This window comes from Procambarus clarkii, chromosome 8 (assembly GCF_040958095.1).
Source record: "Procambarus clarkii isolate CNS0578487 chromosome 8, FALCON_Pclarkii_2.0, whole genome shotgun sequence".
Taxonomy (NCBI): Eukaryota; Metazoa; Arthropoda; class Malacostraca; order Decapoda; family Cambaridae; genus Procambarus; species Procambarus clarkii.
This window is the reverse complement of record NC_091157.1, coordinates 16,050,981-16,065,440: the sequence shown is the minus strand read 5'-3', so window position 1 is coordinate 16,065,440 and position 14,460 is coordinate 16,050,981.

Here is a 14,460-nt window from a genome sequence, read left to right as displayed (position 1 = left end):
ATATAATACCTGACCCAACCTCAATCTGCAATTCCTTGCTCTCTGTTGAGCAGACAGAGAAGTTAAACCTAACTAGGAAATCCATACCATTAAAATATCTCTAGGAAATGCAAGATTTTCGGCAATCGTATAATTGTGAGGGTAAAATTCTTCATTTCCCACTTCAGAATTAATTGTACCTTGGCCCAAGATATCAATTTGTTGCTCCTTTACTGCTATTAAATTTTTCTCACCGCTTAAGGCGTGCATTTCTCAATTTGCTGAAGGCTGACATTTTTAATCGAGTTCATATGACTTCCGGTATCCACAAAAACGCAACCCACCGACCTTCACCACAAATGTAGGTCTACCATCATGAGCACTGACCTGTCCTGGGTCTTCCTTGACCCCTTGCACTCATGAACATATTTCTGTAATGACCTCGGTAATGATAACTCCAACAAATCTCATCACATATTCTACGTTTACCAGGAATCGGCTGGCTACACATACCAGCAACTTCCAGGGAGGCAACACCAGAGATGGGGGTAGAGGGGATAGGGTAGTGGAGGGGCAGGTAAGTAGTAAGGTGTAGGGTCTGTAGTCGGGTGGAGACCTGATGGAGAGCGTGGTTGCTAATACGAGAAAAGGTTGCTTGAAGAGCTTGTTGAATGGGCTGGGTTTCATAGGTGGGAGGGTGAGTGAGGGCTGGGTAGGGGGTAAGATGGAGGAAGGTCAGGGGAGAGCTGGAAGGGGTGGCCCAGGAGGGATTGTGGGTGGGGGTTGTTAGTGAGGAGGGGTTTGAGGCTAGGTGATGTGGGCAGGGAAGGGTGCTTGGGCAGGGAGGGTGTTTTGAGCAAGGAGTTGGGGTTGGGAGGTGTAGGCTGTTAGAGGTTGGGACTGGGGATAGTAGACAGGTAAGGAGTTGAGATTGGTGGTTGTAGGCAGGGAAGAGTGCTTGGGTAGGGAGGGTAGTCTGGGTGGGGCGGAGTTGGGGTTGGGAGGTGTAAGTGGGTAGGGATTAGGACTGGGGGTTGTAGACAGGGAAAGGTTGAGGATGGAGGTTTTAGACTGGTTTCAGACACATTGGACAGTGAGGGGGATTTGGACGGGGAGGGAAGTGTGTGTGTGTGGGGGGGGGGATTCTTGCGTGCATCCGGCCGGGACTAAAATTCATTGCAACCTATTTTAATCGATTCCACAGCCCCAGTGAGAGGCCTTAAATCCCTTCACAGCTGACAAGGCGATGACAAGTACCGAGTAGCTGAATAATGTTGACTAAACCCAACAAATGGATGAAATTCTTGTCTCTTGTTATCCTCGCTTCAACATTAGTAAATTAATGCGCAGAAAGAATACGCCCACCAAACTGACTACTGTATAATCACCACTAAACAAAACACAAATCTTATGATGTTTGAAAAAAATACGTGTGCAAATAAAAAAATAAAAGAATACATTAATTCATTTACTGCCCAAAAATACTAGAATAGTCTTGATGAAACGTAATTATTACTATACCTATTGATACTTGATGTCGACTGGTTATCACATTAAAAAAAATTAGTTACAAAAATTCGCAGCTAATTGCAAGTCCAATATATTTTTCTAAAAAAGAAAAAAAGTTCAATACCAAACACTTGAACAATATACTCAAAACTTGCACTAATAATATTCCACGAACTGTAGCAAAAATATTGAAAGTTTTCCAGACCAGCGCACAATAAAACACTATGTTAACAAAATTGCTCCAATTTTCTGTAATTCGTAGACGCACTTTAATTATTGATGTTACTGTAATAATTTAACACTTGGTCGACATTTAAAATCGCTAAAACAAATCGTTATGTCAGGAGCTCACAGCGGTGCGCCCAGAGTGACGTCGGAACTTCTACAATTAATTAAATATTTAATGTTTTACTTTAAATCAAATTATTTACGTTAACTGTTGGAATATAATTGTTGAATGAGAATGCACTTGTTCGTTGATAACTGCGCTGTAATTAACCTAAGAATTTCTGACTGAACTCACACCACGCTTAGAGAAAAACAGCTTTGCACTAATTCTTAAATATTCAAGTATTTACTTATCCCAAAATTCTAAATTAAATATTCTCGTGTAGCACACTTAGTTGTTGAGTTAAAGAAAAGCAACTCCTAGTCGCTTGTACACTAGGTTGAGCTTAAACAATTTGAAGACCGCTCACAATCGGAGAGTCCAGTACTATTTTGCTTAAATGGCCAAAAATCTAGTTTTGATCCCTCAAAGCTTGCAACACGACACATTAATTGTGCATTTGAATGACTTCTGATGACGCACGGGACACAAACTTAACGCACAAAATGTAATTTCTTACAAAAACGCAGATTCAACACAATCGACTTTTCAACCTAATTTTTTTTTTTAATTAGATATAAATTCGAGTTTTAATTCCTGAACTCCAACACAGGACACATAATATTCCTACACACATTAAGGGGCATTAAAAACAATGGAAGCACTTAATTACAGGGGAGAACTTAATACAAGGGGAACGCATAATTAAAAGGGAACACCTAAATTGTACTTGAGAACTCACTCGAATTAAAACTATAGCCATCCCAATTGGCTGGCAAATACTGCCCCTAGCCTAGGTGACCGCAACCATCAAAATTCAAACAGCGTGGTAATGCTACTTTTACGGCAATGGTTAGACTAGATGTGAATCAAAACTTCCCGACTTAGTGTGCGATCACCAGTCGTCGATTCGTTGCTAGGAATTCACTACCTCATCCCTCAGTTAACCATGGTCACTTTCATGAGTTTACCATAAAAACTAACTGTTGGGTTGTCTATCACGCCCTCGGAAATATCAAATGGCATCCTACTTATATTTTTGCCAAGAACAGTTCTAAAATGGAACTGTAGTTGGAAATATGAAAGTAACCAACTCCCTTCAGTTGACGGACGGGGTCGCATATTATACTCTAATCCACCAGCTCAAAGCGGCCTCCCTAAGCGAAGTCCAGTACTTTATGATGGGGAAGGAAAATTGGAAATTAATCACATGGAAATACTTTATAGAAACTCTTTCATTTACTTACTGAGGACCCGCTTTTGTTTCTTTGTCGTGGTGAGGGGGGCTCACGTACACCTCTCTGGGACCGGTGAGGGTTGCCTCTGCCCCTTTGCTGTCTCTCTTTGGGAGTTGTACGTGTGAAAGAACACAAATGTAGGGGCCTTGTGAGTCGCCGGACCGCCCACTGGAGGGGTCGCCCGTGAAGGGCTGCCCTAAGTGGATGGCTGGGTGTTCAGGCTGGGGCAAAAGGGACAATAAGGTCTTTCCACCAGTGCAGGAGAATGGACGAAGCAGTAGAACTCTCCTGTTAGAAATGGGGAGCACCGCTGGGGACGATGCACCCCTTCCTGCACTGGCCCTCGCTCAGCCTCCCTGGCTGCCCTGGTAGGTGGTATCCCTTGGTTCCAGACCCCACACCTTTTAAAATACATGATATATGGATACTGACACGACCTCTCTCTTACCCAGGCTCATGGGGGTCGGCGACCAGGCCCCCTGAGTCGGATTGTGATGAAAGACCGAGCTCTGTAACCCCCGCTACATTGGAGGCCAGACTGGACTAATTCCCCCCCCCCTGCTCCCCTCCCTCCTCTGTGGTAGGGGTCGAGCTCCAAGCCCGCATTGGTGACTACCTCGTCCCCTGGCATGGCTTCATCTCACATTGTGACTACTGGGCCTTTTAACCCCTCTTTCTCTTGGGGTTCTCAACGCCATCCCTTCCCATACTAATAGGTACCACACCTTGTTTGATCCTGCTACAAGGGCTAAATACTTTGATCTCCACCATCTGGATTCTACTCCTCCTGATCATTTCTCCCTCCATAAACACCTTGTTCATTCCATAAATACCGCTCTTTGTTTTAACCTCACCTATCTCGGTACACATGTTGTCGCCACTCCTTCTCAGGATGCAGCTACCCACTTAGTTCCATTGTCCTGCATTGGGGAGACCCCTGTCCGGGTCTCCAAAAACGCTCGGTTAAATGCCAGTGTTGGCACTGTTCTCCCGCACCATGTTGCAACTGGTATTAGGGACCTAAAAGACAGCCACGAGGATATTAAGCATATCCTCGAAGCCCATGGCCATTCTGTCCTCCAGGTGGACACGTTCACTTGACCCCCTCGTAGTCGTCGCCATCAGCCTCTTCGAGTTGTGAAAATCACCTTTGATAGTAGGACCCTTCCGCCCTCTATAATTCTTGCTGGTGCCCGATGCTTCGTTCAGGAGTACATTCCCTCTCCTAAACTTTGCAATAAGTGCTGGAAGTTTGGGAATGGTGCCCTCAAATGCACAAGTACTGCGTATCTATGCTCCATGAGTGGGGACGATGATCACTCTGTCAGGGTGCTCTTCTCCCGAGGCTCGCTACCTCAATTGCGGTGAGGCCCACCCTACCTTCTTCCACTCGTGTATTCACTACAAACTTGAGGAAGCCCTCCTCACCTTGAAACACTGGGATCGTCTGTCTTTTCCTGAAGCGAGAACCCAAGTTCACAAAGAATTATGCTCGTGTGTTGCGTTCTCCCTCTCCTCATCCTTCCCACCTTACTCAGCCTCGCAACCATTTCCAGGCCTTAGACCCGGACATGCCCACGCCCTGTTCCTTTACGTTCCATTCCGAAGGGTCCCCCTCCTGTTTCTCCATCTGAAGTTTCCCCCCTTCCTACCCAGTCTGCCATGTCTCCTGTGTCTTCTTTCCCCATCTTCACCCGATCCTTCTTCCCATCCCTCCCCCCAGTCTCTTGGCCCTCCATGCCGCCTGTCTATCCAGGCTGATGTCCATCATCCTCCCAGCAATATTCATGTTGGCTGCTCCCATTCTTCTTCTCCTGTTGAGACAATTCAGTCTGTTGCCCAGTACGTTCTTGCTGGAACACCTGTCTCTTTTGAGGCAGAAACGTAAGCCTGGCTCCTCTCCTTCGTCCTCCCCGGCAGTTAAGAAGGCCTTGGTTTCGTCCTTGCCCTGTTTCCTCCCATTTCGGTGATAGGGGGCTCCCCTGTCCTAGCTATGGAGGTTTCTTTAGCCCCCAATTTCCTCTCGGTTGCTGCCCTTGCTGAGGTGCGCTCCCCGGTTTCTGCTCCCCCCCCCTCCTCCTGCTGTTTTTGAACGCCCCTCTCGGTTGTCTCCTCCTCCTCCTGGACCCTGCCCATCCACCTCTGGTCTGTCCTCCTACTCTCTTCACTCTATCCTTACTCAATTTACCCATGCCCCCTAACCCTGACTTTGCTGATCCTGATCATGAGCTTATTTGATATGCTGTGTTCTTCTTTCCCTTTTTCTTAATTGTTCTCTGTTGCCATTCTTTATCTTTTTCGCCAATGTCTATTCTTCAATGGAATATTCGTGGATTTTATGCCAACTTCCATGATCTCTAACTTCTGATTACACAGTTTTCACAACTTTGTGTATGTCTTCAGGAGCTGATGCTTGATTCTTGTACTGTTCACTTCTGTAGTTATTCCTCCCCCCTACCCCCAGCTATTGCTGGAGGCCATAACTCTACTACTCTCTTGATTCGTACTGATATTCCCTTCGTCCCCTTACTTTTTCAATCGCCTCTCCAATGTTTTGCGGCCCGTATCTTTGTTAGTAAATGATCTACACTTTGTTCCATTTATCTCTCCCCAAATGTCCCACTTTCTCGTCCTGATCTTAAGCACCTACTGGACTCCATGCCGGAGCCTGTGCTCCTGTTGGGTGATTTCAGCTGTTGACATACCCGCCGGGGTGATGTTCTGACAAACACTCGAGGCCCCCTTCTCGAACCGTTCGCCTCTCTTCTTCCCTCTCTCTTCTGAATTCTGATGAACCCACTCAAGAACTCGCACCCTTTCCTGTCTTGATCTTTCTCTCTGCTCGTCATCGTCATTACTTGGATTTCACGTGGCTAGACCCTGGCCCTCTGCGGTTCTACGGCAGCGGGCTCAGATGACATTCATTATGAGATGCTTCACCATCTCTCTCCTAGCATGTCTCAGTATTTACTGAGTCTGTATAACCCGGTCTGGGAGTCGTCGTCAATCCCTGAGAACTGGCTTAATGCCGTTGTACTTCCTCTTCAGAAACTAGGGTCTTTTGGGACATCCCCTAAGGACTTCTGTCCTATTGCCCTCATGATTTGTGTCAGCAAGCTCCTTGAACGAATGGTAAATGTTTGTCTGATGTGGTTCTTGAAACGCTTTCACCACCTCTTCCCTTCTGAATTTGGTTTTTGCAAGTGCGCAGCACGACTGATGTCGTGGTAAACTTGGAGGTCTATATTCGTACTGCTTATGCTGCAAAGATCTCCGTTGTTGCTGTCCTTTTTTACCTGGAAAAGGCTTATGACACGACTTGGAGATACCATATTCTGTCCCAACTTCGTTCTTTTGGCCTTCGTGGTAATCTCCCTCTCTTCATTCCTTTAGAGTGAGACTTGGTGCTATTCTCTCTGCCTCTTTTAGCTCGATACGAAGGAGTGCGCCAAGGTAGTGTTCTGAATACTACTCTTTTTTTTCTGGTTTCCCTCAATGGTCTTCTTTCCTCCCTTCCTTCTGGCATATTCTCCGCTCTCTATGTCGACGATTTTACTCTCTGCTGTCGAGTTGATGATTCACCCCTCCTTCAACGGCGACTTCAACTTGCGATTGATGCTGTATCGTCTTAGGCCATCAATCATGGCTTCAAGTTCTTTGCAACTAAGACTTGTGCTATGACTTTTACTCGGAAACATGTCGTTCTTCGTCCCTCTTTGTTGCTTTATGGCCATCCCCTTGTGTAGAAAGATTCCGCTAAGCTTATGGGGTTAATCTTTGACATTCGTTTGTCTTGGTCACTCCATATCTCTTACCTCCGAGTTAAATGCTCTAAGGCCCTTAACCTACTTAAGGTTTTGTCCCAGTATGGGACAAAACCTAGTATTTGGGGCCGGCCGGCCGAGCGGACAGCACGCTGGACACGTGATCCTGGGTTCGATCCCGGGCGCCAGCGAGAAACGATGGGCAGAGTTTCCTTCACCCTGATGCTCCTGTTACCTAGTAGTAAATAAGTACCTGGGAGTTAGTCAGCTGTCACGGGTTGCTTCCTGAGGGTGGAGGCCTGGTCGAGGACCAGGCCACGGGGACACTAAAAAGCCCAGAAATCAACTAAAGATAACCTCAAGATAAGATACTTCTTGGGGAGCGGATAGGTACACTCCTCTCTTTACATTCCTCTCTTGTACTGTCTAAGCTCGACTATGGTTGCATCTGCTTCTTCTACTCTTCGCTGTCTTGAAGCTTTGCACCATACTGGGCTGCGCCTCAGCTCTGGTGCCTTTCGTTCGACACCTACACTCAACTTGTATGTTGACACTGGCTTTCTATCTCAACAGGTCCGCCGAGATCACTACTGTCTTCACTACCTAATGCGGTCCTTACAACACCCTCACTCTCGCCTATGTCGTGCTTTGACTTTTACCCCTCCTGTAGTTCCTGTCCTTCGTCACTATCTCCCACTTTCCGTCCGGTTGTCTCGCCTGCAAAATTCTCTTTCAGTTAGTATTATCAATATTTCTCCTCGTGTTGTTCCGTCCTTGCCCCTGTGGAGGGTTCCCCTTCCTAAATTTTGTAAATCCCTGACTCACATCACTAAAGCTTTTACCCCTCCAACGGTTCTGAAACGCCTTTTCCATGAACACTTTTCTTCACAATCCCACTCCATTTTCATCTTCACTGATGGGTCCAAGTCTGCAGAGGGTGTAGGCTACTCTGTTGTTTTTCCTGACCACACCTATATGTGTCGCCTGCCTCCAGAGACTCATTTTCACGGCAGAAATTTATGCTATTCTCCATGCTCTTCATATCCTACTTTCTGACTGTCAATCCTCCTTTGTGGTTGTCGTTGACTCTCGCAACGCCCTCATGGCTCTGGGGTTCTTTAATTCAGTCCATCCGGGACTGGATTAAAGGTCGAGATTCAACATTGGCTGTTTTTTATCTCCAGTAGATTTAAGACAGTTGAGTTTTGCTTGGTTCCCAGCCATGTTGGTGTTTCTTTAAATGAGTGTGCGGATGCTGCCGCTAAGGAAGCTATCCGCATTTCTCATCTCCTGTAAAAGTATTCCTTATTCCGACTTTTACCCAATTATTCATTCCTCCAACCTTGCCCGTTGGCAGGGTTGTTGGTCTTCCTTAATGGAGCGCCGCCCTGCTCCTTATTGTCCTAACTGCATTGTCCCTCTTACAGTTGTGCATATCCTTGTTCTCTTACAGTTGTGCATATCCTTGTTGAATGTCCTGACTTACAGGACGAGCATGTCTTACTTTCCGACCATCCCTCACAGTCACTTGTCCCTCAATAGAATTCTTGGCGAATCGGATGCTTTTGATATTGTTCGCCTTATGCGTTTCTGTTCTCATATTGGCATCCTTAGTGAAGTTTAGCGCCCTCTGATTATTCCACACATTTGATGGTACTACATAGCCTTCCTGGCTTGGTGCCTTCTTTGATAATTACTTACTTATTGAGAATCCGGGGGACATCTTTAATTTAGAATGCAATGGAGGAACACGGGGAAGTTTTTAAATTGCATGTAACGAGAATTCAATGACTCGGAATTACTTGGAGGGAAATTAACTAAAACTTCCTAATTAATCAAGATGAAACTGTATTTAATAAAATGATATGTAAATACATCCTAGGCAAATAAATCCTATATCAAGACAGTTTGATGAAAGATAAACTGAGAGTACATAACCAACGATAGCACATTACCTTCTCCCTGCAAATACCAGCCAAAGATGTTGATGACCTTCTACCAGTCCCTTTAGACCTTCCAAAATTCTCACTCCAGTACACACTAACAATTTCTTTGACTCTTTCAAGGAAATCATTCCCCCCCCCCCCCCAGGTAGCTTGGCCATGGGCTAGGAACTCCAATCATTTCAAACCAAATTTCGATGCCCTGGACCTTGGCCAATTGGTGCCAGGTACTTCCCTGGGGAAAACTCTGCCTCTCAGGCCAAGTCCAATCACTCAAACCCCAGGTCTAGCACCCTGGCACCATTAACCAACGAAACAAAAGCCCTCATTCTTGGCCAATGAAATGCTTGACAACTGCCTGGAGGCAGTTTTCTCACAGAAACTAGAAATAAGTGGTTACAACCGAATTATTTGAGAAAGCGCCTCGCCTATGACCAGCCGCTCAAGTGGGCAACTTGAGATCAAGGTTTTATGGAGCCTGGTGTTATGGATTGTTCCGATGGCCAGGGTAAATGGGGAACGGAGAAGATAGAAAGAGAGAGAGGACAAGAGGGAGGGAGAGTGGGGAGGCAAGGAGCGGGAAAGGACTTCTCTGCCACTGAGAAGTGATCACCCCCAACCCAGAGGGAAAACCTTGATTAAAGATTTATAACAGTGTCTAAAGGCTAAACCTGCCAAGGGCTGCATGGTGAAGGGGGGGGGGGAGGGAGGGGGCAGGGAAGGGGCGAAGGGCAAAGCGGACGACTACAGTTGATTGTTACAAGCCGCTGGGTACCAGCTGGAGTCCGAAAGCTATTGGGCACCACCTGGAGACCGAAAGCCATTGGGCACCAGCTGTATTTTGACACCTACGGTGCACCAGCTTAAGGTAGTGCACCGCAGGTTTTAACAAGTTTAAAATCTGTGGCACACTAGCTTAAGTTAGAAACGTATTGTATTCTAAGTATTGAAACTTATTGAAACTCAAATTTTTTTTTTACACATTACCTTCAGTTAGAAACTCACTAAAAAAAATGGTTCTTCTGTGGTGAGCCCCATCGGCTCCCTGAAGCTATCCGAATATATATTTGCTATATTAGTTTGGGGTCATCAGTCACAGGAGTTTTTATTCATTCCGGGAACGAAGAGCCAGAACCTGGTCCCTTCAATGAGGCACAGAGAGCAATGGCCTATGAGCACTTTACACTTAAAATATGTCATAATTGCCATCGATTGAGGAAGGACCCAGAAAGGAAGGCGAATCAAAACAGACCACTCACTGTCTGGTTAACCTGTGCAATCTACATCCAAAAATATCATAGTAACTCTCCTAGAAGGAAACCAAACAAGCCAGCAGATTTTGTTTGGTACAGGGGAAGGGGAAGCCGGCAGCCCACCACTTCAGTTCTTGAATAGATGTGCTGGCAGACACTTCGGTCACCTATAGCCTCAAATTCCTGTTCTGGATTTTGTTCTGTGTGGCTATACCAGCAATGTGTTTGGATGTTGGCCTGGTGTCTTCTTGTATACAGAGAATCATGCGCCTAGGGTGAACTTCCCTAGGTGCTCCATAAGTACTGCTCTTGCATTTCAGGGTTATCTTCCTTGGGGAATTAGGGAATCACTCCCCACTAGAGGACTTCATCGCTTGAGGTAGTTTTCGTCTTTGGGGTACGTCGGGAGGTTTTGAGCTTTGCGTCTTGCCCTCGCCAGGGGAGTGTAATTGGGTGGGTGTGAGCTCACTGTGGCTGGCACAGCCTGCCTTACGACGACGCGGCGACCGATGCACCTCTCTGACTGCCAGTTTCCTTGTGTTTCCTTGGGGTTTTTAGTTTCCGTTTTTTGTGTTTTTGTTTTTTGTGGACAGTGAAGGTCTACCTAGCCTCTTATTAAGCTAGCCTAGGTGGTGTTTGTGGTCCTCCTCTGTTACTCCCGAGGGTTCACTTCTGTAACTGGTAGTCAGTTTGCCTGCTACTGGACAGGGATTTTACCAGCTTAGCTGTCCCCAGGTCCTAGGCCAGCATACGGCTAATTTACCCTTCGGGCCCTGGAACCCCCCCATGTGGGCTCGGTGGTACCATGGATACTTCTTCCGAGTCCACTCTCGCCTTGTGTGAAGTTGAAGATTGCTCATTGCTTCAAGGTATGATCATCCGTACTGTCTCCATCATGTTGCCTGTTGGGTCGGTAACACCTACGACCTGGGAGTCTTGCAGGGCTTGTTTCCCACTTGTGCATCAATTAGTTCATTCCCTGTCTGTTGATCTCAGGAATAAGGTGGTGGCTGTATTCACCTAGTTATATTCACCTAGTTGTGCTTGCGGGCGTTGAACTCTGCTCTTTCGACCCACCTCTCAACTGTCAATCAACTGTTTCTAACTACTATTACTACTATTTTTTCCCACACCACACACACACGCCAGAAAGCAGCCCGTGACAGCTGACTAACTCCCAAGTACCTATTTACTGCTAAGTAACAGTGGCATAGGGTGAAAGAAACTGTCTATTGTTTCTCGCCGGCGCTCGGGATCGAGCCCGGGATCACAGGATCACGTGCCCAGCGTGCTGTCCGCTCGGCCACCGGCCCACATGTGTTGCTTACTCGATTCTCCTTCGTGCAACGCACCAGGTTGGTTGCCTAATTGGAGACATGGGAGCTCTGGGGGTGTTGGTCACTTAGACCTTGGATCTGCTAGTGCCTCTGCTTCTTTCTCTGCTGGGTGTGGTTTTGCTCCTAAACGAGAATCGAGCATACAATACAGCCGTCGCCTAATTCCTGATTCCTGATCAACAGACAGGAAATGAATAAATTGAAGCACAAGTGAGAAACAAGTCCCGCAAGACTCCGGGTCGTAGGTGTACTGACCCAACAAGCGGAGGCACTACAGATGATCATCCTCCTGCTCCTCCCCCACTGATTCTGGCTCCTAAACGTCTGATGGATTCTGAGTCAGGGTGGGGTTTAGCTCGGGTGGTTTTTGGGGCCGACTCTTTCGATTCGGGCGTGGAGATGGTTGAGCCTGATTTTCCCGCCGTGGTTTCCAGGTCGACCCAGCTGACTCCCTTCTCAGAAGCTTTTCCCCCTGGACTCTGCCTTTTCTTCAGGAGTAGTGGGCATGGAAGAGGGCTCTACCCCAGGACTCAGGAGGAGTCCGCTTCGAGTGCTTGAGCTCCTTTTGACCCTGCTTGGGCCCCTTGTGCCTTCTGGGCAGATATCGTTGCTACAAGGTAGGGGTTTTTCGTATCCTCCTTCCCAGTATGAATTCGAGTTGGGTTCGGTTTCTCCCAGGTTGGTTTCCGGGTGCCTTTGGGTTCCCTGGATTCGTCCTTCTAGACGTTTCCTTCCTCTCGGATTTCGCCTGGGGAGGTTCTGGAGGCCCTTGGCTCGTACCTCCTGTGAGACCCAGTTAATGTCTTAGATGGATCCGGCTTCGTTTTAGTTCGGTTCTTCTTCCCGGTATTGGGTACCTTATGAGGTTCCAGAGTCTTCCTGGCTGGCACCTGCCCATTTTTCTCTCTTGGAGCTTGTGAGGCTTCTGTCTTACCTGCATGCTTGATTGGCGGAAGGTTTCTTTGGTGTTGCAGGTATTCATGGGGAGAGCTTGCTCGAGTTCCTCAGTGAGTGCTTCTTCTATCTGCACTCCCATGTGATGTTGATCTGGTGCAGTTGCATGCTCAAGTTCTGACCCTTTCGACTGCCTAGGCAGCTGAGTATTTTAAGACTCGCGGTGATTTGGCCTTGGTCTTGCACTTCTTCAGTCTTCTGTAGCTGTCTTCAGATTGGCTTTCAGAAAATGTGGGAGCATGGGGCCCTTTAGCTAGGGGGTCTGGTTTAGGCTGCTGCGGCATCATCTACTTTGCTCAAGCTGTTTGTGCTGATCCTCCGAGAGGCAGTTTCCACGATTTCTCCTCTAGCCTCGCATGTCGGTAGACCAAGCAGGTTCTGTCTTTGGATTCGGCTTGGGCCTTGGCTCTGCAGTCTTCTTCCCCGTACTGTTTGCTGTTGTTCTCAGAGGACGTCGTTGCCCAGATTTTGTCGGCAGCTTCAGCCGTTGCTGTCCTATTTCAGGCATGTTGGTGCTCAGGGTGGGTCCTTTCCAGTCCACTCGATTGGGTCGTGCTAGGGCTTGGGCCTCGGTTGGTCAGGGTAGGCTTTAGGTGCCAGTTTCTGCTTCAGTGGGTTCCTGGGGCCTTCGTTGTCTGGTCAGCATGGTGTTCACTCTGTGTGTACGGTGGTTGGCTTCTTGGGGTTCACATCAGTCCTTTTGTGGGGCACATTGTTGATGGGGGCAATAGGGGGAAGACTGGTTCTTTTTACTCGCGATTTGTAGGCATTTCGAATAGTTTCTTCCAGCCTTTGGTGGCACTGGGCGGCCCTTCCCCCTTTCGAGGGGCTAGGTCTCGGGGGACAGGCTTATTTCCCGTCCCTGTGATGAGTCATCTCTAAGTTGTTTCACTTGGGAGTGGTTGAAACGGCCTCATCTCTGAAGTTGGTTTCCTGCCCGTTTCCAGTTCCGAAATGCGGATCTCTGGTTGAGAGCTTGGATAATTTCCCAGGACCTTCGGGATGCTTATTGGCACATCCCAATTCATCTGGGGTTCAGGGATTGGTTGGATTCAAGGTTTACCGCTTTTGTTGTCCTCCGTTTGGCTTGAATCTGGCACCTCGCATTTTCACACTTAACTCAGGCCATGGTGGCTCATCTGTGTCTGCCTAGGTATTCAGGTTTTGCCCTTTCTCGACGACTGGTTGGTGTGGGCTCCCAACCGGTCTGTTAACCAGGGGTCAGGTTCTTTCCCAGCTTTCCTGGTTCGAGTTCCTGGTAAACTGGCAGAAGTCCCAGTTGGTTCCAACCCAGGTTTCGACTTGGCTGGGCTTTGTATGGGATTCTCGGACTGCATCCCTTTTTCTCCCTCCTGTGACTGTACTCTGGCTGCAGGCCCGCCTTTGGCTGTTTTAGAAGGGGACACGGGTCACTTGGTTGTTGCTCAAGCAGCTGTGCAGGAGCCTGAACTTTGCTCTGATGGTTTATCCACTGGGCAGGGTTTGGCTTCAGAGACGGTTCAGGTATCTTAGGGGCAGTCTCTCTTGTGATCGCTAGGTTCAGTCTCTGGTGTACTTGCAGCGGGTGCTGCATCGTCGGCTTCCTCTTCGTTTTTTTCAGGGTTCTGTGCCATGGCAACTTCCATTTCTCTCGCTCGATGTGTTCACGGACGCCTCATCTCTCGGTTGGAATTTTGTGACCAGTGCTCACCAGTCTGCCAGGGTCGTTAGGAGCTGTCCTTACGTCGGTCTTAATTATGGTGCAAGAGTATGTGGCAGTGTGGCAGGTGCTGCATACGATTTGGCTTCCTCGAGTCTTGGTGATCCATCTTCATTCGAACTGCTCCCCCGTGGTTCATTGGTTCATTACTTCAATCGAAGGGGGTTCCCTATAGTCTGTGGCTCTTTGGGGCTGGTCGCTTTGAGTGGCTCTTCTGCTGAGTTCTCATGGCTTAGCTCTCCACGTTGTTCACATTCAGGGAGTGTCCAACGTTCTAGCAGATGGCCTGTCGTGCTTCACTACTCTTTCCTCAGAGTGGACTGTCGGTGCCGTCTCCTTCCTTTGGCTTTGCTGATCGTATGGGCGGCCGGAGTTGGACCTCATGTTGGCGTGGTCTCAGCATCTCCCATTGTACGTGGCGGCGTTTCCCGAATTTGAGGCCGTCGCGGTAGATAC